Source organism: Podarcis bocagei, assembly GCF_964188305.1.
Source record: "Podarcis bocagei genome assembly, chromosome: 6".
NCBI lineage: Eukaryota > Metazoa > Chordata > Lepidosauria > Squamata > Lacertidae > Podarcis > Podarcis bocagei.
In genome coordinates this window covers 75,707,503-75,731,470 of record NC_138130.1, presented here as the reverse complement: position 1 = coordinate 75,731,470, position 23,968 = coordinate 75,707,503, and the positions used below count along the sequence as shown (strand labels likewise).

The window sequence follows — 23,968 nt, the reverse complement described above, 5'->3', positions numbered from 1 at the left end:
ACAGGGATGCACTCCCTTATACAAGTACAGGTAACAAATAAAGCAGCTTTTGCAATTATATTTAAAAGTGAGGAACCAGCGCATGACATATCTTTGTTTTAAGCATCAGGCAATGGACTGCTCCAAATATTCACATGGAAACTCATCACTTCATATAGGTATCCATTTAAGCTCTTGCTGTATGTCCCTTATGATGGAAAAATCAAAGTAAAAAGATGTAAAATGTCTATTTATTTCCACCAGGAAGGCAAAAACAGAAAGTGAAGCATCAGCTGCCCTTCTCATTGGCACAGAACAGGCTATGGTTCAGATGTTCTACTTTGAAGTAGGAAATAAAATGCCCCAAATTTGACCAAAAGCAGCTGCTTTAGTGCTGGCATTGGGGTTCTTTTGCATTTAGCATCAGTGTTGCAGGCACAATTTCAACAGGTTAAGCCCTTTCTAGTATGGAAAGAGTATTATTTCTAGAGTGGCTGGGGAAACCCAGCCAGATGGGGAGTATTAACAACAACAACAACAACAACAACAACAACAATGGGGAAAGCTTCACCTGTTAACATTCTATCCCTCAAGCATTCTTATTACATACATATTTAATTGCTCATCGTCTAACATTGTGTATGCCATCAAATGCCAACAGTGTCCTTCAGCTCTCTATATTGGACAAACAGGCCAAACCTTACGCCAAAGAATAAACGGACATAAATCTGACATCAAGAATCACAAAACAGAGAAACCAGTAGGAGAACACTTCAATCTCCCAGGACATTCTATACAAGATCTCAAAGTAGCTGTTTTACTACAAAGGAATTTCAGAAATAGACTGGAAAGAGAAGCTGCTGAATTGCAACTCATTACCAAACTTAAAACAATGGAGAGACCTGGTCTGAACAGAGACATTGGATTCTTATCTCATTATACATGACTAAGCCATTTCTCACCTTCTCACCCCTTGCCTTTTCCTGTAAGACCTATTACAGTCGTTAAGAGTCGTCAACAGGCTCATCTCAGCTATCTGCCAATCTCCCATTCCCACCACCCTTCTGAGTAATACCCCTCCCCACCTTCTCACTATATAGAAGGATCTGGCAACTTCTGTTTCAGTGTATCTGAAGAAGTGTGCATGCACACGAAAGCTTATACCAAGAACTAACTTAGTTGGTCTTTAAGGTGCTACAGGAAGGAATTTTTTTTTATTTTGACTATGGCAGACCAACACGGCTACCTATCTGTAACTTATTACATCTGGTCACTGATTTATTTTGGCATTTTTCACTCCAGTTGCAAAAGAAGACACAAATTTGCATATGACACAAAGCACATGCAAATGTTATGCGTGTGTCCAATCCACATACAGTGTACTGGGCCTAGGAAATCCTGTTAGTGCCCCTGCATGCAGGTATAAAGCTTGGGCAAGTCAAAATCACAAGATGTTGTCTACTTTAGAATCTCTTGAAGATACTATGAGCTGGGGTGGCGGGGGAGAGATAGTGTGTAAATGTACCTAATTAACTTAAATAAAAAGCCATAAACCTGACTTTATATACGCAGCAGCATTGCATGCTACTTTCACTTACTATTACTGCTGAATAACTGATCTTAAGAGGGCATCTCGGTTAGAAGAGGGGTGTTAATTCACTAAGGACTTCTCAGTCCAAGCCCTCCATGCTAAATGCATTAGCAACAGAGACCAATGGGAGTTCTGATTCCCAAGTTATCAATTGTGATGCAAAGCAATCAGATTAAAATTACCACTGAAACACAGGAGACATTAACGACTTTCCCCAGGATTCAGTCAATGTAGAAAAATGCAATCTGCAGGTCCCTTCACTTTCTCCTGACAATATTCAACTTTTTTCTACTTTACATGGAGGGAAATTCTTAGAGTAGGAAAGTTTAAGATTGTGATTCGGTAGCGTTACAGAAAAATAGCTTTCTAGTGGAACTGTGAAGCCCTCTGCCCAGAAGTCTACCCAACTACTAAATAGACTAGTGTTTTGATTCTGTCTTTAACTGGTACACAGCAGAAAAAAGGGGTGGCGAAAGGAAGGCTGCATAGCAAGTGTATGTACACAGGAGCATAGGCAAAATAGTTTTTGTGAGCACTGAGGCCAAAAGGACATCTGACAAAATGGGCTGTTATCTATGAAATATTATGTCACCATAATTTATTATCTTTTCAGATACCACAAGACTCTGTTACAGATTTTGGAAGCTTTAAAAAATAATATTGCCCACTTTTACTGGGTGTTTGCACATGTGCACCATAATTTTGCAGTATTCTTCACTATTGCCAATATGAATTAATACCTTTAATCTATTGGTTTTCTGGTCTCACACAGTCTCTCTCCCACATCTAAGGTTCATGCAGGTATCTTTTCTATGACAGCAGGAGTTCTGGGTGTGTATTTCTCTGTGTAATGCCTGCAGCAGCAGCAGCAACAACAACAACAACAACAAGATGTAGCACTGGGGACTGTTGAGATGTATTAGATGGACACTGAGCATCATATAATGCTCCTAGGAACAGCTTCATTGTCCAAAATTAGCAGTAGTCCATCGTTAGCAGGGGATAGCAACTTCTCAAGGGCTGACATTTGGGCTCACATCTTTGGGTTTTTCCCTGATAAAAATGTTAATTTGAGAAATGGATGTAGAACAGAGAATGGGCATTGCTTACTGAGGACTTTGCAGGCTGAGAATTATTGTTTCGAAGGCTATTGATTTTTGCAGCAGCTGATATTTCAATCTGGGTGCAGCATGTCTGTGCCTCTACGCACACTGTCAAGAAGAAATATGACAGTGTCTTAAAAGATTAATAATATCGCTGGTCCTCAGGAGGCCTGTCTTAATTCACTGGCCTGTTCCTTGACATGTACTGTAATTTATCTAGTCTGATTTGAATAGCAAATGGCGATCGGCTGCCATTAGGGAAATAGGCATCATTCTTATTGATCCAGCATAGGCTGCATTGTATTTAAGGGGAGCTGCAAAATGTTATTAACTTCACGATGAGATGCTAGAACAGTTCTCCACACCCCCAAAGTATAAGGGGTAGTGTATCTTAAAATAACAATGAAGTGGTTGATACGGAAAGAGAAGGAAGAGCGATTTCTCTTAACGTACTTGCAAAGGCAAGGGGTGCTATCTAGTTGGTGACCTTGCATGCATGGAAGGCAAACAGAAGGAGAGGCTCATATACGGAGATATAGGCTCATTCAGATATCCTGGACACAAGCCACATACGGCTTTGTAAGTCATAATTGGCACCTTTGAGTTTCTGTTTTCCCTGTAACCGGCTCAAGTCAGCAACCCGGCCACAGCATCTTGGACCCACTGAAGTTTCTGAACACCTTTGAAAGGCAACCCCACATAGATAATGTTAATAGTAATCCAAACAGGATGTAAGTAAGCATGTATCACCATGGTCAGATGAGACATCTCCAGGGTGCTGCTGGCACACTAATTGTAAATGTATAGACACACTCCTGGCCACTGCTGAAACCTAGGCATCTATCCTCAGGGTTAAATCCAGGAGTGCACCCAAGCTGCAAACTGGAGTTTTCAGCAGGTTCAGTGTAACCTCATCCAGCACAGGTTGAATCTCTAATCCCTGATCTGGCCTTTCGATTGACTCAGGAGACTTCTATTTCTTAGGGAGCTGTCTGCTACCCTGGCAGTCATGGTTTCTCTGCAGATGTTACCAAGGGAAATGTGATAGGACAATTATGGTATTACCAGGGATGCATATATTGGAGGACATCCTGTCAATTTCAGCGGAACTTCCATCTGATTAATAATACGTAGGATTGTATTGTATTTTTGCTCAGGATACATATAGGAAGTATTGCATTAATATTTTTCTTCTTCTGTGCCATCATCCTGTGGAGGCAAAAATTGCAATAGAAGTAGCTCTTAGCTAGTTTGCTTCTTTTCTCTGGAACTGAAAGCTGTTCTTGAGTAAGACAATAAAAAGCTACAAAAATGTCCAAGCACAAACCAATAAAATAGATTGAAAATGACTTCATTATTTTGAGCGGCAGTAATTGCTATACATTGTGATGCTTGCATAAAAAATTAGTTAATATGTAGGAAAATGACATGTGATCCTTTTTATTTGCCTGATGACTTTAGTCTCTGAGTGAATGACTTATTAAGGTTAATAAAGAAAAATTTGCTTGTAACTGGCAATAAGCTAGAATTTAGCATGCCCTTATAAATTCTTTCTGAAAGACTGGAGGAATAAACAACATATAGGTTCTAATGCTCGGCTATCTATTTTATTTTTTTTTATTTTCTAATAGAGATTCAAGAATAAACAATGTGTTCTAACTTGTTTGTCTTTTGCCTGCCTGCCTGGGCAGGAGTGCTATGGCTTTCTTAATTCTCCTGTGTGATTTATCATCCCCAGTTCATTGTTTTGCATAACTCTGCTCAAAATGAAGAAATGCCATTATTTTGCAGTGAAAAAGTTGTCATTTGCATAATGCCTGCCATTAATTATTGTGAGACTAATGCAGCTGTTGATATTTTTAGGGCACAGTGGTACAGCCTGCACCTTGTATAATGTCATTCTGAAAACATTGGTAGTTAATAGGTGCCACAACATTGCACAAATGCAAGAAAGGAAAAGAAAAAGAAGAGGACATAATAGAACAGGCTGTGATCTTTATTTAGCGTTTCCCCCCTGAAATACTTGCTGAGAGACAGCTCTAAAAGAAAATCAAGAGAACAGGAAGATGCAAAATAGAAAAGGAGGGGAGGGGGAGAAGGAGGATGTAAATGTGATCACACGCGCGCACACACACACACACACACACACACACACACACATACAACTGCAGCATGAGGTTAAGGTGGAACTAATCAGGTAAAAACACACTCATTATTCTGCTGAAATAGGAATAATGCCCTAAATTTAACTAGGGGCTCCTCAGAGTGGAGGCTTTTACTCTGCAAATCTGCATGGAATAATGGTTATGTCATTTAATGACCGTATTGCAGTCTCTGAGTATATAGTCTTTCAGCACAAATCTATGCATGTGAGGGCTTGTCTTAAAAGGCAGTAGTTGCACATTAAATAAATTTAAAACATAATGTTTATTGGAAGTATGTCCCATAGTGTTCAAAGAGGATTACTCCATTGTAAATGTGTCTAGGGTTGCAGTCCCAGGGATAATGCAGGCGTGTTCTTCTTCTGATTCTGATTCTTCTTCACTGAGAGCCAGTGTGGTGTAGTGGTTAAGAGCAGTAGTCTCGTAATCTGGGGAACCGGGTTCGCGTCTCTGCTCCTCCACATGTGTGGGTGACCTTGGGCCAGTCACACTTCTTTGAAGTCTCTCAGCCCCACTCACCTCACAGAGTGTTTGTTGTGGGGGAGGAAGGGAAAGGAGAATGTTAGCCGCTTTGAGACTCCTTAAAGGGAGTGAAAGGCGGGATATCAAATCCAAACTCTTCTTCTTCTTCTTCTGATGCCATCTTTTATTCTTTTTTTACTGTATCAATAGGTCTGCTGCTTCCTCACCACTTCCTTGCCAGGTTTCCCCCCTATCACTTATTGCAGTGTGGAGGTGATTATTTTCATTGAGATTGCACACAGGGCGGGAAGGTTAAAACCTCCCCAGGTATTGCCGTTAAAATTAAAATTCCCTCCTACCCATACTATAAATTAAACAAAAGCCTCAATGCAGATAATTCCTAATGATGCATTTAGTGTCAAGTGTAGTTTGGCCCTAATGCTGATAGTTTATTTTCTCCTGATGTAGTTCTGTTAATGAAGACCTCTTTTACCTGTTGTGTTGAAACATACGTACTTGGTTAGATTCATCAATCAAAAAGCCTGTTGGTTAAAAATTATGGCCCAAATAAATTAGAAAGATAATGTAAGAACTCAGAAAAACAACAATTGGCAGGTTTCATTTTGGAAGAGAGATTTCTTCCTCTCACATACACACAGAAGAAGTGCCTTTTCTATAATGGACCCTGCTCTGAAACTTTCAGATGCAACCAATCAATTAATTAATTAAATCTGATACAGCTAGGCAACTAAAATTTTGTGACGGTCCTACTTCCCTGTCTTTTTCTCCAGCTTCTGACATTCTGTAGAAGTATACTTATGGGCGTTCACAGGGCAAGAGGGGCGCCTACACATACCAAGCTAGTCAACAAAAGATTTGGAGTGACCTCAAAATTAATTCCATGCCAGATTCACACTCACTGCACTTTTCTAGAGAAGAGCCTTCCTCAGGTGGAATCCACACACATATAAGAAACGCTGTGAAAATGCTTTTTAAAAAACAGTTTGAAAATTACATTGAATTTTGCATAGCTCACTGTCGCCATCTAATGTCACATTTATACATCGCACTTTACAACACATTTAAAATGTTTTATTTGCAGCTGTGTAGATGCGTCATTGGGGACTATCTAGGTTGTAGATAGGAAGTGTAGATACAGAACTTGGGCACAGGCTTCTCTGTTAAAGGAATGGAGCTTGGAGAAGTGATCTGGAGGAGGGAGAAGGAAGAGGAGGGCAACTTGATAAAAAGAGTAGACAGACAGCAGCACCCTCCCAAGCCTCAACTCACAAGTTGGCAACATGTGTGCTGCGTGGATTGCTCTTCACCCTCTAAGCTAGTCCATTGGCCTCACAGAGAAAAATGTCTCATCACCATTGCTGAAGTAAGATTCAGTTGTCTCTCCAGTCAACTTCTGAGCATGGAATGTTGGGCGCCATCTTGTCCTTTTCCTCAGGTAGCAAAATGTATTGGGTCAGACTACTGAAAGCAGTAGGACGTGGGTGGTGCTGTGGTCTAAACCACTGAGCCTAGGGCTTGCTGATCGGAAGGTCGGCGGTTTGAATCCCTGTGACGGGGTGAACTCTCGTTGCTTGGTCCCAGCTCCTGCCAACCTAACAGTTCGAAAGCACATCAAAGTGCAAGTAGATAAATAGGTACTGCTCCAGTGGGAAGGTAAATGGCGTTTCCATGTGCTGCTCTGGTTTCGCCAGAAGCGGCTTAGTCATGCTGGCCACGTAACCTGGAAAAACTGTCTGTCGACAAATGGCTCCCTCGGTCAGTAAGTGTGATGAATGCCATAACCCCAGAGTCGTTCGCGACTGTACTTAACTGCCAGGGGTCCTTTACCTTTTTATATGAGTCCTTAGATGCTGATCTAATTATTCTGCTTCTGCAAATGTTACAAGATTTGGAAGCCCTAGAAATAAAATAATAATATAAAGAAATGAGATTTGTGTGATGCTTCTTCAGTCATCAGATGAGGACCTTTGGGTACTGGTCCAGCTTTTTGAGGGGAACCAAGAATAGAAGCCAAAGGTAACCCAGAAGAATAGAAAACAGAAATGCTGGCAGGCTTCTCAGGAAATGGGTAGCAAATATCATTTTCTTGGGAATCGGAAACTTAGTGCTAATGTTTTGATTGATTTAAGGCTAAAAGAAAGACACGAAGGATTTTCTATATATGGTTGCTACACAGAGAAAGCAAATTATGTAGACCCGTTTCTGTCTCTTTAGCTGCGGATATCTGTAACTACTTTAAAAGCAGAAGACAGTTAGTAGGCCTGAGGCACATTCTGAAGATACTACTTCATCAGACATTGGACAATTAGCATCCTATGTGTCTGCCTCAAAAGAGACAGAAAATACAGGCATAGGCAGGGCATGAGAACATCCCAATTGAAAGTACTGAGGCAGCTACTAGTACTGTATAACTTGAACAGGAAAAGTTGGCTATGGGGAACCACATCTTGAAAGACAATCCTCCATCTTATGTGTTATAATTTGAGCTGCTAAAACATTACAGACAGTAAGACTTGCTCGTATGGGTCCAAGAGCATTCTAAATAGTCTCCTTGGTTAGCATACTCGGCTGGTGCGAAAGGACCTGTATGTTTTTACTGCATCATACTTCTCTAGCCTGTAGTACAAGGGGTACTGGTTATGTGCATTTCAAAAATTAGTACCAAGTAGTGGTTCATGTGAAGATTCTTCAGACTTCTTTTGCGTCATGAACGGGAATAAGGTGCCAAATGCAAAAATCGTAGAGGAAAATAATCAGACACTATACTTTATAATGTCAGCCATTTTGTATGGTGGCCCATAAGACTATGCTATTCATGGTAAAATCAGTAGCACAGGTAGCATGTCAGACCTTTTACAGCAAAGGTCAACAACTTGGCACCATGACACCCATGTAGGTTTCCAGTGGTGCCCTGGGCAGGGCCCCCAGATTCTGAAATTTCGTTTCAAAAAGAATAAGTAAGTTTCTAGCCCTCGTAGAAGGAAAGTTTGGGGGCAAGATGTGCAGTGACATTCTAAGCAATTTATGGGAAATGATACTGGTGTGGCCGCCTTGTATAGTTTTCCTGGGACTATTTTTTGCTGTTCTGGAAAATGTATACATGAAGAGTATTAAAGGTCAACATTTGCTTTTCATGCTCTTGGTGTATGTTAATAGAAAGTTTGGTTGTTGTTTCTTTTCTCTGCTTTGAACATTAAAGCAACAACAAAGGAAATTAAACCACAAACCCTGGAAAAAAAAATTCTAGAATCTACTTGAAATTCAGCAAAGGGCAGGAAATACAGCTCCAGAGCTGCCAGTTTGTCCTCAGATTACCCTTCTGTCAGCTGGGAACTTGAGCTGCTGAATATAGAAAGAAGCCTATAGAGACAATAATCAGGATGGCTAATATCACACAATGCGTTTGAAGATACAGAGTGAGCAGATCTCTGCAGCTCATGTGTTGGGACCTATTTTGTTTCCCATTCACATGGGAAATCTTAGGTTGGTACAGGTTTGTGGTTTTTTTAAAGTTCCTACTCAATAGTTCCCATATGAGTACGCTTTGCAACATGAACAAAATGTATTTAAATGTGTATAATGTGTATCTTAGATTCTGTGTAAAATCTACAGTTGTGGGTGACTCAAAGAAACAAGAACTCTAGAGTCTGATTGTATGTGTTGATTATTCTTAGGATAAGAGTGTTAGCATAGAGGATCTCTTGTCTCCCTGTCTGTACATGAGGGCTAGAATAGTGCCAGGTTACAAGTATGCGGATGATAACTTGAAAATTCCCTTGAGATTCTGATATTCAGTGTGTGTGTGTGTGTGTGTGTGAGAGAGAGAGAGAGAGAGAGAGAGAGAGAGAGAGAGAGGCAGACAGACAGACAGACAGACAGACAGATGGGGGACAGAGAGAAATATGGTGCACACATGTACACAGTAGTGCAGTGATGGCCTCCAGCTGTTTTGGGACTACAGCTCCCATCATCCCTAGCTAACAGGATCAGTGGTCAGGGATGATGGGAACTGTAGTCCCAAAACAGCTGGAGGGCCATGTTTGACCATCACTGCAGTAGTAGAATGGTACATTTTGAAGTGCAAGAGTTAATTGTTAAAGCCCTGTAGCCATGCTCCCCGGAAAGTCTGTAGCCATACCCCAAGGGGAACCATATAGAGAGCTTTGCTAGTCCAGTAATCACACACACGAGCAGCAGTACATATCACAATACCCAATTTATTAGGTAACAATGCATAGCACTGATCCTAAGAGTTGGCTCTATTGAAGCCAATGGTGCTTTGCGTCTGATTGCTTAGGTTTAACTTGTAAATCATACCGAGTTTTAACAAAATTTCTTCAGCCAGCTTTAAGTCTGAAGTGGCAGTGATATCGTGTCACTATTTAAGCTGCTGGTGTGAAGAAGTAATGCTATCAAAAGAAAGGAAAAGAAGTATATAACCTCTGCTTGATCAAGTTCCTCATTCTCTGCCTTCCTCTTTATAAGTATATTAAAATGTTTTTTGGAAGGTGAACTAGCTGGGTCCTCTAAATGCCACGACAAAACATCCTGAAGCCAGTGAGTTATTTTATGGTTTTTCTCTGTTCTTTCCACTTCCCCTTCATTTGTGTTGGGATGCATTTAGGTCTTATATTGAAACCAAATGCCCTATTTAAATAATGATTTAAAAAATACCCAGCCCACAACATGCCTTATGTTTCTAAACTGTGGAGAAATGTTACCTGCCATAATGAGTTTTCTGGAAATAAAGGAAGCAATGGTTGCTCATCGTGTGAAATCTCACAAGGTAAATGATAACTTTAACACAGTAAAAATAGGATTTCACACAACACCACGGTTGGGATCTGATTCTGATCTCATGTACCTGGGTGCATATAATTGCCTTCCATTGAGTTAATTTGGGACTTCACAGCAATTGGGATCAGAGCTTGTTATGCATTTTTGGAACATTTTGTGTCAGACAGTCTCTTTACTACAAGATAGAAAATAGCATTCACAAATAACAGCAATATTCTTTGTCTGGCAAACTTTTTTTTAGGTTTGATTCGAAATGTGTTTTAAAGTCAGAAAAGTGATACATTTCAATAGGCATTGGCCACTGAAATAGAATGCATGTTTCTGTTATAATCACTAAAGCAGTTTTGCATACTTAAAAATGACTGTGTTTTCCCCTTTGGGTTATAAAATGCCAAACAGCTCGGTATGCATAGATATGTGCCATTATTTTAAAAACACGTTCCACAGTGTGCATGTGTTTGTTTCTGATATAGAAACCAAGTCAGTTGTCTTATTCTTACATGTGGACTTTAGTTCTCTATTGACTGTAATGCAAATAACTCAAAGAAATATTCATTGCCCAGGGTAGTGTGTATTGTCACTAATCTGGAAGTTGAGGATCTACAGAACAATTCTAAGGTGGGGCTGCCTAATAGGATACAGAATGTTCCTAGAGAGGCAAAAGACTGCATCTCCAAATGTAATGGAAAACCTAACCAACTGTCCCTTTCAAATCTCCTGTTCCTGATCACCTTTCTGTAATGTGACCATTTTGGTAAGGGCCAAACATAACCATGTTAACCAGACATGAATCCTGTCTTGAGCCTCATATTTTGAGCTCAGTATGTGAAATCACAAAGTGTGTGAGTCTCTAAACTTAGTGCCCACCCCAAGATCATTAGACTGCAAATAAACAGGATTTATGTTCCACGTTTTAGTATTGCAATACTAATTCAAATAGCCTTAAATGAGAGGCCAGTTAAGAATACTCTGCATGCAAAAGTGATGTTGGTCATAGCTTTCTTAGTTTAAAAAACTTTTCTTAAACAAGAAATTTTTCTAGATTTCTTCTTGCCATTTCTGCCTGTCTGGGCTGGGTTGCTGCTTAATTTTTTATCTCATTTCTAGCCTTAAAATTGTGCTCATGATTGTTGCTATGTGCCAGGCAGCACGCATGCATGTAATGTATATGTGGAACCTGTGGAGCCATGTCCAAATTTAACTCAATATGACGTATTAACAGCAGCAAGAAAATCCAGACATAGCAGAAAAAAAATTCTAGCGTTTGTTGAAAGATTAGCAAGGGATGTTTTGCCAGTCTTTTCAAAATATATTTCTGCATTTTGGCTATACTGACACTTGAAGTTGTTCAGCATGTTCACATAAAATTCCATAGAATATTTCACAGCACAATTAAGTTGCAGCTGCATTTCCTTCTCCATGTGTATCACACATGTTAACCAGACATGAATTGGCACTTATGGGGAGATTTCCATCACTGTCATATAGAGCTCCCCCTTGTTGCTTGTGTTTGACAGTAATTTAATCTCCCTGTTCTGAGTTCACAAATTCTTTAATCTGTTTGCTATCTTGTCTCATCCCTGCAGCAATTTTATTAAACTGAAAAAAAGAAAATGATATTTGAGCACAGAAGTGTCTTTGCAGAAAGCCTTAGGTCCTGCTTGGATGATTTATAGTACTTTATAATAGAAAACTCTCTGAATAATATCATACCAAATGCCCATATCACAAATCCAAAATAGCAATTCTTTCAATGGTCGAAGCACAGTCACCAAGACATTGCTTTGCAGAGTTAGGAAGCAAGGGCTGCCAAAACTGTAACTTCAACAGCTAGAAAGCTATACACAGAACTGAATTCAAGAGTTCTAACAAGAATCATGTGATTTTAGTATCCCTCTGAAATTTAATCTGTGCATCTGCTTGTTTCCTAATTCTCTAAGTCAGAAGAAGTTTCTACTACTGAAGGATTAATAGGCAGCAAATAAAAGAGGCATTAAGGTGCTAAGTTGACTCTCTGAAGTGGCATAGTAGGTTGGCAGTATTCTGTTCCTTAAATGGCAGACCTAAATGTTTCAAGTTGCAGTGGCTTAGAACAATGGTTTGAAACTATTAAGGCTGTGAGCAAGGTTCAACAGAAGCCTAAAGTCCAAACCAAATCTGAGCAATTCAAGCAGACCTGAACTTCAACTGAGTCAGATCAAGACAACCCCAGATAACCCCAGATCAGTCTGCCTGTAGTAATCCAGGGCTGTCAGGGTTGGGACTATTGGACAGGAAAAAGAGGCAGGCAGCTTCTGCAAAGGACACCCCAAGGCTGTTTGCAAGAGGGCTTTCAAACAGCCCCGTGGTGCAGTTTGACAGCACGTGCTTCTTCCCAGCAGGCGAACACATGCATGTGCAGTCCAACTGAGCTGAATTGAACCCTCCACTCAACAGCTAGTGAGTGGAGGGCGTATTCTAGCTAGGTCTAGGGGTCTGTTTTGCCAGCATGTGACCTGCATGTTACCTGCAGACCCCAGTAGGATTGACAGGGACTGGCTGAGTCTGCAGAGGTCCCAAGGTGGGAAGAGGAGGCCTAACCCAAAGACCGAGGGGCATGGGGAAGGGAGGAGAGAAGTTATGATCCTAATGGTGATTCTAAGATATGACACAAGAGTTGGTTTGGGAGGCAGCAAGGGAGATGGGTCTGGCAGCCAGATAAGTGCCAGCCTTGGAGTGGGAGGAGGTGTTGGCATTGTTGTTGGCCGCTGTGGGGAGAGCTAGGGCCTGAACCACACTAAGCTGAGACATGTTGGAAGATACTAATCTTTTAGAAATACAATACTGACTTGGAAAATATGAATCTTGGATACTGGCTCTGATCACAGAAATAAATTCGAGTTGTGCTAGTAGTTGCAAACAGCTACTTTCCTTTCAGGGACGCGGGTGGCGATGTGGTCTAAACCACAGAGCCTAGGACTTGCCGATCAGAAGGTCACCAGTTTGAATCCCCACAATGGGGTGAGCTCCCGTTGCTCAGTCCTTGCTCCTGTCAACATAGAGGTTCGAAAGCACGTCAAAGTGCAAGTAGATTAATAGGTACCGCTTCGGCAGGAAGGTAAACGGCGTTTCCATGCACTGCTCTGGGTCACCAGAAGTGGCTTAGTCATGCTGGCCACATGACCCGGAAGCTGTACGCCGGCTCCCTCGGCTAATAAAGCGAGATGAGCACTGCAACCCCAGAGTCGTCCGCAACTGGACCTAACAGTCAGGGGTCCCTTTACCTTTTTACTTTCCTTTCAGTTTATTTTATTTATTTATAAGCCACCTTTCTGGACTAAGTCCATATCTCACATCCACACAACCATGTATCTATCCACACATAAGTACATGCAAAGCATCCCATTCATGCACATTTTTTTCCTAACTCCCTCTTCTGATCCCCTCTTCGGTCCATCCATTTTAGGTCTCTTTGAGATTAGTTTCTCAAAAGCTTCCTTTCAATATGAACAAGCAGAGCAATTATTTTCTCTCGCAGAGAGACCTATGATTGCAAGAACACTGCAGAAACGAACTGATATATATCATGTTAGTAAACTGTGTTTTAAGTCTTAAAAATAAAAGAATATATATATAAATATTTGAGATCAGGAAAGGAAGTTGATGAAGAAGAACTATAAGGTAGATTTGTGTCAGATTTCTAAAGTGTCTTATTTACACTTTTTTAAGGATGGCTAGCCTTACATTTCTAGGGAAAGGCAAGTTGCATGCAACTCTCATTTAAATGTGGAACTAAAAAGCAAAAAAGCAACATCCTACTTATTAAACCAATTACTGCCATCCATTGCTGTTCTTCTCATGTTGAAAAACTACCATCTTCTATATTCATTTTTATGCTGCATTTGTGGCATGGGCTTTCTCCAGAATGAACTAGAAACTCCCCCCCCCCATTTATTGTTGTTAATTCAAGGAAATTTACCAGATAATATCCAATCTGTTTTAGAAATATTAGTGACCTTTTCAGTATGTAACTTTACTAAATATCAAAGTATTTGGTAAACAAAGAAATAAAAAGACAGCAATATACCTCCTGTTTTACAGTACAGTATATATGAGATTACAGTAAAGCAAACTGGCAGATAATTGAGGAAGATAGTTTGTGCCTTAAAATCCTCATGAAACTCAGGACCAGTTATTTCATTTTAATGTGGTCCAAGATACTATACTAAAAAACCCCCCGAAAACCCAAAAAACAACCACACACAAATAATCCCTTATGCTATTTTTATTTCAGAAGCTCTCACCACATTCCCAAATTTTTTGCTGTTAGCAATATTAATGCTTTCTATAAGAATAGTGATAAAACCAGTTTCTCGTTATATTGAAAGTAAACCAAAATTATTTTTAACTTGTTTTCATCTGTTTTTCTCTGCTATGAATTGTGATCCCTTTGGCAGTTCAGTGTTGATTTAAATGGGAACATTAGAATCTGCCCTATATTGAGTTAGACCAGTGTTTCCCAACCTTTTTTGGGCAAAGGCACACTTGTTTGATGAAAAAAATCTCGAGGCACACCACCATTACAGCCCCTTGACGTCAGCGCGCAGCGTCACGCCGGGAGGGACGCACGAAAGTGTAAGTTTCAATTTTTTTCCCTCCCCCTTGCCGGGGAACCTCCAAGCTTTGGGGGTGGGGGGGAGGAGGCAGCAAAGCGAGGCAGGAAGGAGAGCGCGGCTTGGCTGGGTGAGCTTTGGCAGGGGCAGGGAATGAGAGCCGCGAGGCGGGCGCTGCGGACGGAGGCGCTGCCCGCCGAGCTCGCAGGCAGCCAGGCAGGCAGACGGCGAGAGCCCCGCGCTGGGCGGCCTCTCCTCGCCGCCGCCTCGCCGCCCGACTCGCCCGCCTCCCTCCAGGCAACATCTCGCGGCACACCAGGCAACATCTCGCGGCACACTAGTGTGCTGCGGAACAGTGGTTGGGAAACACTGAGTTAGACTGTTAGTGCATTTAGACCAGTATTGTTAACACTGATGTTTACATGATGTCCAACTAGGATTTTCCAGCCCTACTTGAAGATGCCAAGGATTGAACCTGAGATCTTTTGCATGCAAGGATGTGCTCTTCCATGGAACTTTGGCTGTTCTCCTTGGAGAGATTTTGATTTCAGTACAGTGGTACCTCGGTTTAAGAACAGTCCTGTTTAAGAATGATTCGGTTTACGAACTCCGCAAAACCGGAAATAGTGCCCCAGTTTGAGAAATTTACCTCGGTGTAAGAACGGAATCCGAATGGTGGAAGGGCACCGGCGGCGGGAGGCCTCATTAGGGAAAGCATGCCTCGGTTTAAGAATGGTTTCGATTTAAGAACAGACTTCCGGAACGGAAGTTTTCTTAAAGATAGAATAAGTGCACTTAAGAAATCAAAGCTACCATTTAGTACAAATGCCTTTTAGAATTAAAATACCGTGTTATTAAACTAGTAACATTAAACTAACATGCTAAAAATCTTCATTTGAATGTTTAACATTATATCACAATTAGAAAAAGCTGAATTTTCATTAAAAAGCGATGCTGCTATTTGGCCTGTGGAACACTCACAGTTTTTTGTTAAGATTGAGACAGACCATTTGTATTCCAGTTTAATATGGCAATTTTCTAAAAGATGAAAATGTTAAAATCAAGTCATATTTCTTTTGTCTTAGGAAAACAGAGTAAATTTAAATAAAGGGCTGTCCTGGAGTCCATTGCCTTGGCTGCTGTTGCAGTACTGCTGTTGCCGCCACCCCTCAATGAAATGCAGAACAAATTTGCTATCACTACCCAGCTGCCCAAATTGTTGCATAGAGCTGCTGTCTGGTCCCAGCTGTGCAAGCAGATAATGCCACCATGTTGCCCATGGTGATATGTGATCCAAGTAACTGTTGCCATCACTCAAAAAGTAGTGATGGCCACCAGTTTGGACATCTTCAAAAAAAGGATTAGAACAATTCTTAATTATTATACTCATTAAATTTCTGTTCATGAGGATAAGGCTGCCCATGTTGTAGGCAGTATGCATCTTAAATGTCATTTGCTGGGAATGCTGTTGCACCCAGGTGCTGCTCTCAGACTTACCACAGGTACCTGGTTGGCCACTGTGAGAACAAGTCCGCTCACCTTTTCCAGCGGGCAGCAATGTGGCCAGGTTTGAGAACTTGAGCATGGCCAGGTTAGGCCCCTTCAGTGATCTGGCGGGGGTGGAGATTGATGCCCCCCCTCGTGCTGTCTTGGCCACGTCACTGGCACTGGCAGGGCTATGCCCAGGGGTTGCTCTGCTGTCCAATCAGCACTGGTGGGGGCGTGGCCATGGGAAATTTAAATTGTGATGCAGCTGGGGCCCCCTTCTCTCTCACCCTTCACCGGATCCAAATGGAAATCTCTCGGGGTGCCCCTATTTGATGTAAGTCATAGGGCTCCCCCTATTGGTGGTTTACTCTTAGATGGACTCCTTGCAGTTGGGCAGGAGTCAAGATATAGCCTGGCTTCACCCAATGCCTAAGCCAAACCGCTCACATCTGTAACCAATAAAGTTGTGGCCTATTTAAACCCATAAACCTAAATACTCGTGTCCCTGTGTTTATTACCCACTAGGGAACTGCAGGTCACGGGGCCTTGGCAAGCCAGTTGCTGCTTTAGATGGGTCATTGGCCTGATCCAGCAGGCTCTTGCATTGGTATGCCACTTATATCCCAAATGTCACATACTGCTGCTATCCAGGGCAATTGTGCTTCTGTTGTCCACAATTTTGTTCAAAGTGTGGTGAAGCCTGATGCACCAGGTGATTCCAGGACATTGAGCAATCCTCTGCATGGGTTGGTGAAGCAGGAAGAATGGTCCATGTTCTTATGCCAAACTGGGTGAGCTCTCTTCCCTCATGTGGCATTCCTAGAGATATGTATTTTCTTTAATATACAGTGGAAAAGCAGACTGTCCTGACAACTGTGCAGTCAGAATAAGAAAAATACAGGACAAACTTAACTTTATTAAGAAACTTGTAGAAGCTAAACAACTATCAAATTCATTGTGGCATAAGGCTACAGTTGACTTCATTAGAAATGTTCAGTGTAATCTTTATCCTCCATAAATTTGTTTAATTCTCTTTCAAAACCATCCAAATTGGTAGCCTTTATTACATCTCGTAGTAGTGAATTACATAGTTTGCCTATACTTTGGATGAAGTATTTTTATCCGTGCGTGCTCATTCTCAATGTTTGCTGCAGAGTGTGTAATTTCCAAATGCCAAATAGAGATTGGGTACACTTGGTTAATTCTTATATGCATGTTAAAGACAAAAAATGGTGGCAGTCTGTTTTTCAAATTGGGGAGTTTTCAGTATTAGAGGAAAGCATGCTAGCTGCACATAAGAAACTGTACCCAGGGCTATGTACCAAGCTAGCTGCTACATTTTCCCTATATGTCCCTGCTTTGGGTATATTGTCATTTAGCTAAAAGCCTTGGAGTATAGAATATTTTCGAGAGAAATCAGATTGGAAAGGGAGAGACTATGATTCTTTCATGACTTGCCATGTGGGGCTGTTACGAATTTCTGTACAACATAGCCAGTTCCAAACATATCAAATTACAGCTGCCCAGTTATAGAATTTCCAGTTCTGACGGCTTGTAATTTATTTTTGTCTTTGGAATCTCAATGCTCTTTATTCTTGGTATCATTCCATGCTATATACAATTGTTCCATGTTTCAATTTAGAATTCATAATTTAATTGGATGAGCTGTGAACCTCTAGCTATTTGAACTTCTCATAGTACCACTGACATGGAAAAGTTGGCTGTCACTTCCTGAATGATCATCATCTCCAATTCAGACATATTTACATTAAAGCTAAATATAGTGCTGTAAACTTCTAAGATATTTTAGTTCGCTGAGTGTCCCTTTGCAGAGGAAAGCAAAAATGTTGTGTATAAAAAGAACTAGAATTTTTTTTTCCTCATTGGAAGTCTGAAGTACAGGAAAATCTTTGACACTGTGTCCTATACACCCAAGGGAGAAGAAGCCACACAAATAACTTTCCCAGTGTTTTCAGGGCCTGACTTATACATGAAGTTAAATGTGAGATGGCTTCCTAAAATATATTATTAAAATGTATTTTTAAAATGTAAGCATAGGAAGCGGGGTTCTTTTTGAATCAGGACGACAGTGTGCAAGTAGGAGATATTTAACTCTTCCTGCCATAACAAAAGTTGACGCTTCTCTGACACAGTAACTAGTGGTAGAAAAAACTCCAGTTTGCATTAATGGGGGCTTCCTTCCTCACCCCCCTCCCCGCCGTCACAAACTGTACTACAGGGTGATTTTTGTCCCGATTGCAGCAGGGAAAGGTTAAACTTTTCCTTGTGTGCAGTGGACCCCCATTCCTACTAGTAAATGAAAAACCTCACAGGAAACGGCAGGGAACACCTTTATGTGCAGAATTAGACCCCCATTTCAAAAAAGGAGCTGAAATCAGGGGGGAAGTTTACAGGTGATTAAAGTGGCCCTTGTGTTAGTCTGCATGTCATGTTGGGAGCCCTTCAAATGTACGAATTGTAATAGGAAATTGTGCAATGGTTTGGAGACATCTGTTTGGTTTCCCCTGCCTGAATCCTCCAATGGAACTGTCATACTGATGGGAGACTCTGTACTGCAGACAATACCAGGAAAAGGCAGTTTGCTTGCTTTTTGTGCTTTGATAAATGAGTAATAGAATCCCTCCCCCACCCCCATGTTATGATATAGATTTCTTATCTGGAATAATGTCATATTTGTTACTAGTACTGAGACTGTGAACTGGTACTTTCTAATTTGCCCACCAGCATGCTCTTACTCTCAGTAATGGTCTAGTATAATCTAGACGAGAGCATTCAGTATTTCAGTCCCTTTGTAGCAGGTTCCAAACAGGAGTAGGGCTAGTAAGAGCTATTTTCCCAGCTCAAGATACTGATCAAACATTTCAAGTATTCAAAGCACAAGAAGCTCCTGAAAAGATTTATAGAATTCATTGCAAACGCCCGGGAGATTTGCCATTTGGACGGTCCTTTATACCATTTTGAACTTCATCTGTCGATATTTCTGTTTCAAATGGAACTTTTTGTTCTGTAATCTGTGGGGGTTTTCGTTTTTCCAAAAAGATATGTATTCTAAACTATGAAATTCTGTCACTGTAGAGATTCCTAGGGGTGCAAAACTTTGTTGTTGATGTTGACAAATGTTTCTCTTACTGCTTTTTATAATTGATTTCTTCTGAACAGTTGAGGGTATAATGGCTGGGGCATTAGTGGGATAGCATATTTTTGAAAGCATACAGTTGGCTTTCTTTCCAATTTTTTTTAAAAAGATCATTGGGCACATGAGAGAGTTGCTAGTGCCTAGAGATGTGGTAATGTTGCCAAGTTTCACATGAATATCTTCGGCTTAAGCTTTTGTTTCTTGGGAAGTACCAATGATCAGTTGTTGTTGAAGAGATTTTAGCATCTTTCCCAGGATGATCTGCTGAGAGGGCTGCTTTGGTTTTCATCATCTAGGTAATGGCCTTCCTCTAATATACTCTTTAAATGACCTAGGGGAAGAGTATCCTTTTGTCATGTCTTTCAAATCTCTGCTATATGTGCTTACTGATAAATTTGGAAGAGGTTTCCTTTTTTAGCTTTTAGGAGAGAAATCTCCAGATGGGGACCCAAATGCTGACATCCTGTGCTTTGTAGATAATGTTGGATAGGGGTTGGATGGGGGGGGGGGAGAGAAGGGTGATATGACATAGGTATCATTCATCTCGGATGTTAGAAATCTTGCTATTCCTACTACAAACCAGTTCAGAACTACTACTTATCCAGCATTGTGGAAAATGAAAAGTAGCATCTGCACAATTTATGTTTAATCAGCTGTGTATTTGTTCACTCCTTACAGAAGAATATAAGTTATTTTTAAAAATATGGCTTGTTGATTAGAGCTGGTTCATGTGTGTTTCTGCTTTACATGTGCAGTTCAGTGTCAAGCACCTTTATTCAGAAATAAGTTTTATTGAGGTTAACACAGCCCTTTGCATGCTGTCTTGGGAATAAGCCTCATTGAAATCTGTGAGACTTAATTCTGAGTTAACACACATAGGATTGCACTGTAAACGCCCCAAAATGTTTTTATATGGGAATGATAAACTATGCAGGGAATGTATAAAACCTTAAAGATTATTTCAAAGTGATATATTTGTGTGTGCGAGAATTAGCTACCAAAATTTGTGAAAAAGCAAAAGGTATTTGTGCACCTCTTGAAGTAATTCAGGTTGTTTCTGATTTCTTTTCACTGCCAGATATTTAATTAGTATTATTTCCTTTTGAATTTGCATAGTATTTGCTTCTTAAGTTTGGAAAATTCATTTTCCCCCTATATAAATATAATTGGGTTTTGTGTATGTATTTTATCAAGTTGCAAATGGTTGTACATTTATTTTGTACAGACTTCTAAATTAATGTAGCAATTTGTAATATGAAAGTGCTTGAGGTGCCTATATCAGAATAGTACTTTTTGATGATGCTATCCTGCACATAATATTTGATCCACTGTCCAGTAATAAACTACTGAACAGTTATAGTCACGATTGCACGTGCTGCTTTTTGGGGGGTGGGGATGAGATTTAGTTAATGATAAAATCCTATATCCTCACAGCTGTTGTTGTTTTAAGAAAGAATTTTTGAAATAATATGCTTACTGTGTTTTAAATTAGCCCACGTCAAAATCTAGGTGTTGTTAGTCACACAATTTTAATCTTGTATTCCAATTTCAAATCAGTAAAATGCATTTGCTTCCCTGTGTTGGACTTGACTGTTTTGGACTTCTTTGTGTTAGACAGTTGACCCAATCCATAAGACATAAGGCGATGAACCAACAGACTGTTGGTTCACCTAGTTCAGAACTATTTGCACTGACAAGCCGTGGTCTCCAGGGTGTCAGACAAGGGACTTTCTGAGCCCTGCATAAGGCACCAGGGATTGAATCTGGAACGTTTTTCACAGTCTTTCCAGTTAAACTTAGTTATGAAAGCAATGCTGCTTAACTTAGGTGCAGCTATATTCCATTGGTGTTGGTGAGTCTTAATCATAACAAACGTTAGCTGGTTTGGAGGCAATGTAGTGTAAGGTTACCAGATTTTTTTGCAATGAATCCGGGGAAACTTTTCAACGTCAATGGATTTTGTATGGGGACTGATTTGTAAATCCAGGTTCTGTCCCCGAGAAACGGGGACGTCTGGTAACCTTAATGTAGTGGCAATGCACTACCAACAACATCATGAATGGAGATTTGCTGCCTTACAATTTCTTCTTTTGCATATTTTAAAGTGCTTCCACTTTAAAATAGGGTTTAATATGGCAAACAGGTTGTTCCTGTATCACAAATGGGTAATTGCCAACAGCCCCCCCATCTTACCATATATTCTGAGGAAAAGATTAAATGGAGGGAGATTAAATTGAGGGAGGAATATCACCCATCCTTTTGATGCCAACATTGTTGTATGGACACTGTATACATGAGGAGCACAATAAACCCCCAATAAACCCTAGTCCGGAAGCCGCTAAGTCTCACTAGGTTGAAAGAGACTTACACACAAGGATACATGAGATTATAGGTTGGGCCATGAATATTGATCAGAAGGTAAAGTAGAATGCCTTTAAAATGTACCATGGAAGTGGTAACAGGTTCTGTGAAAACATGCACACAAAAATGTTTTTATGGCGTCAATAGTGAATTGGAAAATAATAGTGTAAATGTAAAGGTTTAAAATGAAGTACATTGAATATGCAGTGGGCAAGTTATTACCTGGATTTTTAAAAAACAATTATTGTGTACTAATGGGAAGTAAATACCCTATAATTGGGGAAAAAAGACTGCACAAATATATTTTACACTTCCCTTGACAAATCTTGATGTATAAACTTGGAAAACATAAGGGCTGAAAAACACAATTGCTTGTTTCCAGTCCCTGCACATGTTTTGCAATCTCAATTTCAGATATATCCATGTAATTCTAAGGGCAGCTATCTATGATTGTTTTCAATAAAATTTGAGATTCTCTGAGATCTAATGAGAACGTTAAATTGGCATTTTGAAAACTACAGGAAGCCTTAAAATGATATATTCTATTCATGGTCTCTGTCATATTTTATTAAAAGATTTTCCTGAGGATCTCCTGGTAGGGTATTTGCCTATCAGACACCAGCACAAATAGTTATGTAACGGGCATGGGTAAAACTGTAATTAACCTGTTAAATAGAAAGTATACTTAGATAAATAAGGTAAGATAGTCCAGACACAAAAACCCAAGGGTAGAATAGAGCTTCATTAGGTTTGACTTTGAATTATGACCATAAAAATAATGGGGAGTACCTTGCATTGGTGAGTTTATGGTGAGTTTCTAATGATGCTGGGAAAGATTGAGGGTACAAGGAGAAGGGGACGACAGAGGATGAGATGGTTGGACAGTGTTCTCGAAGCTACGAACATGAGTTTGACCAAGCTGCGGGAGGCAGTGGAAGACAGGAGTGCCTGGCATGCTCTGGTCCATGGGGTCACAAAGAGTTGGACACGACTAAACGACTAAACTAAAATAAATAAATGATGCAGCAGAATAATAAACAACCCAGTACTGAATCTACTTGCATAGCCATACGAAACATTTCAGTTATATATGGTTATTCAGTACAACATAGTCGGGATAGTTTAGGTGAATAGCCATATGATAATTGAGTAATGTATGGCCTATAGCTTTATCAATATCTTCTAGTATAAGTAGTGTTAGGTTGACAGTCATACTGTTATGAGGTTTATGCACATCTTAATGCACTACATTTGGTTGGCTAAGAATGTTAATAACCACTTTGCCAGTGATGGGTTGATTATGGTTTTGGCTGACATATTTTGCCTGTAATGAAGAGGCAATTTGAGGGTTGCACCACAGGCTATGATCACACTTGGAACTGCCCCCATAAAAATGGCACCTCTATTGTAAAGTTGTTTCTAGAAATGACCTCCAGGTTGTTAGTGTAGTTCTGCTAATGCTACAACATGGAGGCAACAGTGCAGGCACGGTGCCAGTATTTACAGCATTGTGTCAATGAGGCTCATTCAGAATAACTGCCCAACCTTGCTGTAAAAGAATTAACAGCTGTTGCTTTGCACCCAATCCAATATTGCAACAGAGGGTGAATTTAAGATAAGAACAATTAGCCTATAGCTCAGTACACTTTCCAAATCCCACCATACATAAGATGGCTCATTCAGACCAGACAATCCTTTTCATTGCTCAGCTGGGCATAGGCTATTGTGTGTGTGTGTGCATGCGCGCACACACAATTATTTAGTCATATGCATATTTTAATTTTTTTATTATGCTCCTGATGCCGCTATTGGAAGCATGATACGATGTATATTCATGCAGATTCTTAAGTGCAGTGGAATGTGTGTTTATATATATATATTTGTAAGTGTGTGTATATATATATTGTCTGTGTGTATGAGAAACAGATGCACTGTAGGCAGATAAAGTAGATAAATATAGATTCAAATAGAAGCATAAGTGTATAAATATAGACACTATATGGAGTGAAGGCAGGCAGATCAGCACAGTTTCATTATTACTTGTATTCTGTATAATAAAAGAGTAGCTGACATTAAAATGACTGACTGAATGACACTGTCAGATTGCAGAAGACGCAGTGTAAGGTAAGAAAATAACCTTTCTAGCAGTTTGAAGAGCAATTAAGCAAGAAGATTCAGTGTCTTTCATTATTTGCTTAATATATTTCTACTGGATTTTATTTTTGCATTTGGAGGGCAGAAGCAAAACATGAATT

The 23,968-nt window shown here is 40.2% G+C and overlaps 1 protein-coding gene across 18 annotated transcripts in view; it reads left to right on the top strand.

Annotated features, from left to right (window-relative positions):
- Positions 1 to 23,968, top strand: part of ZBTB20 (zinc finger and BTB domain containing 20) — a 487,687-nt gene that overhangs the window by 215,182 nt on the left and 248,537 nt on the right. The window contains exon 1 of one of the 18 annotated variants that reach the window (XM_081197919.1): positions 19,562 to 19,648. The exons of the other annotated variants lie outside the window; for them this stretch is intronic. The gene's annotated coding sequence lies outside the window, so the exon portion shown is untranslated. Of the gene's footprint in view, positions 1 to 19,561; positions 19,649 to 23,968 lie in introns of those variants that run through there. 18 annotated transcript variants of the gene reach the window in all.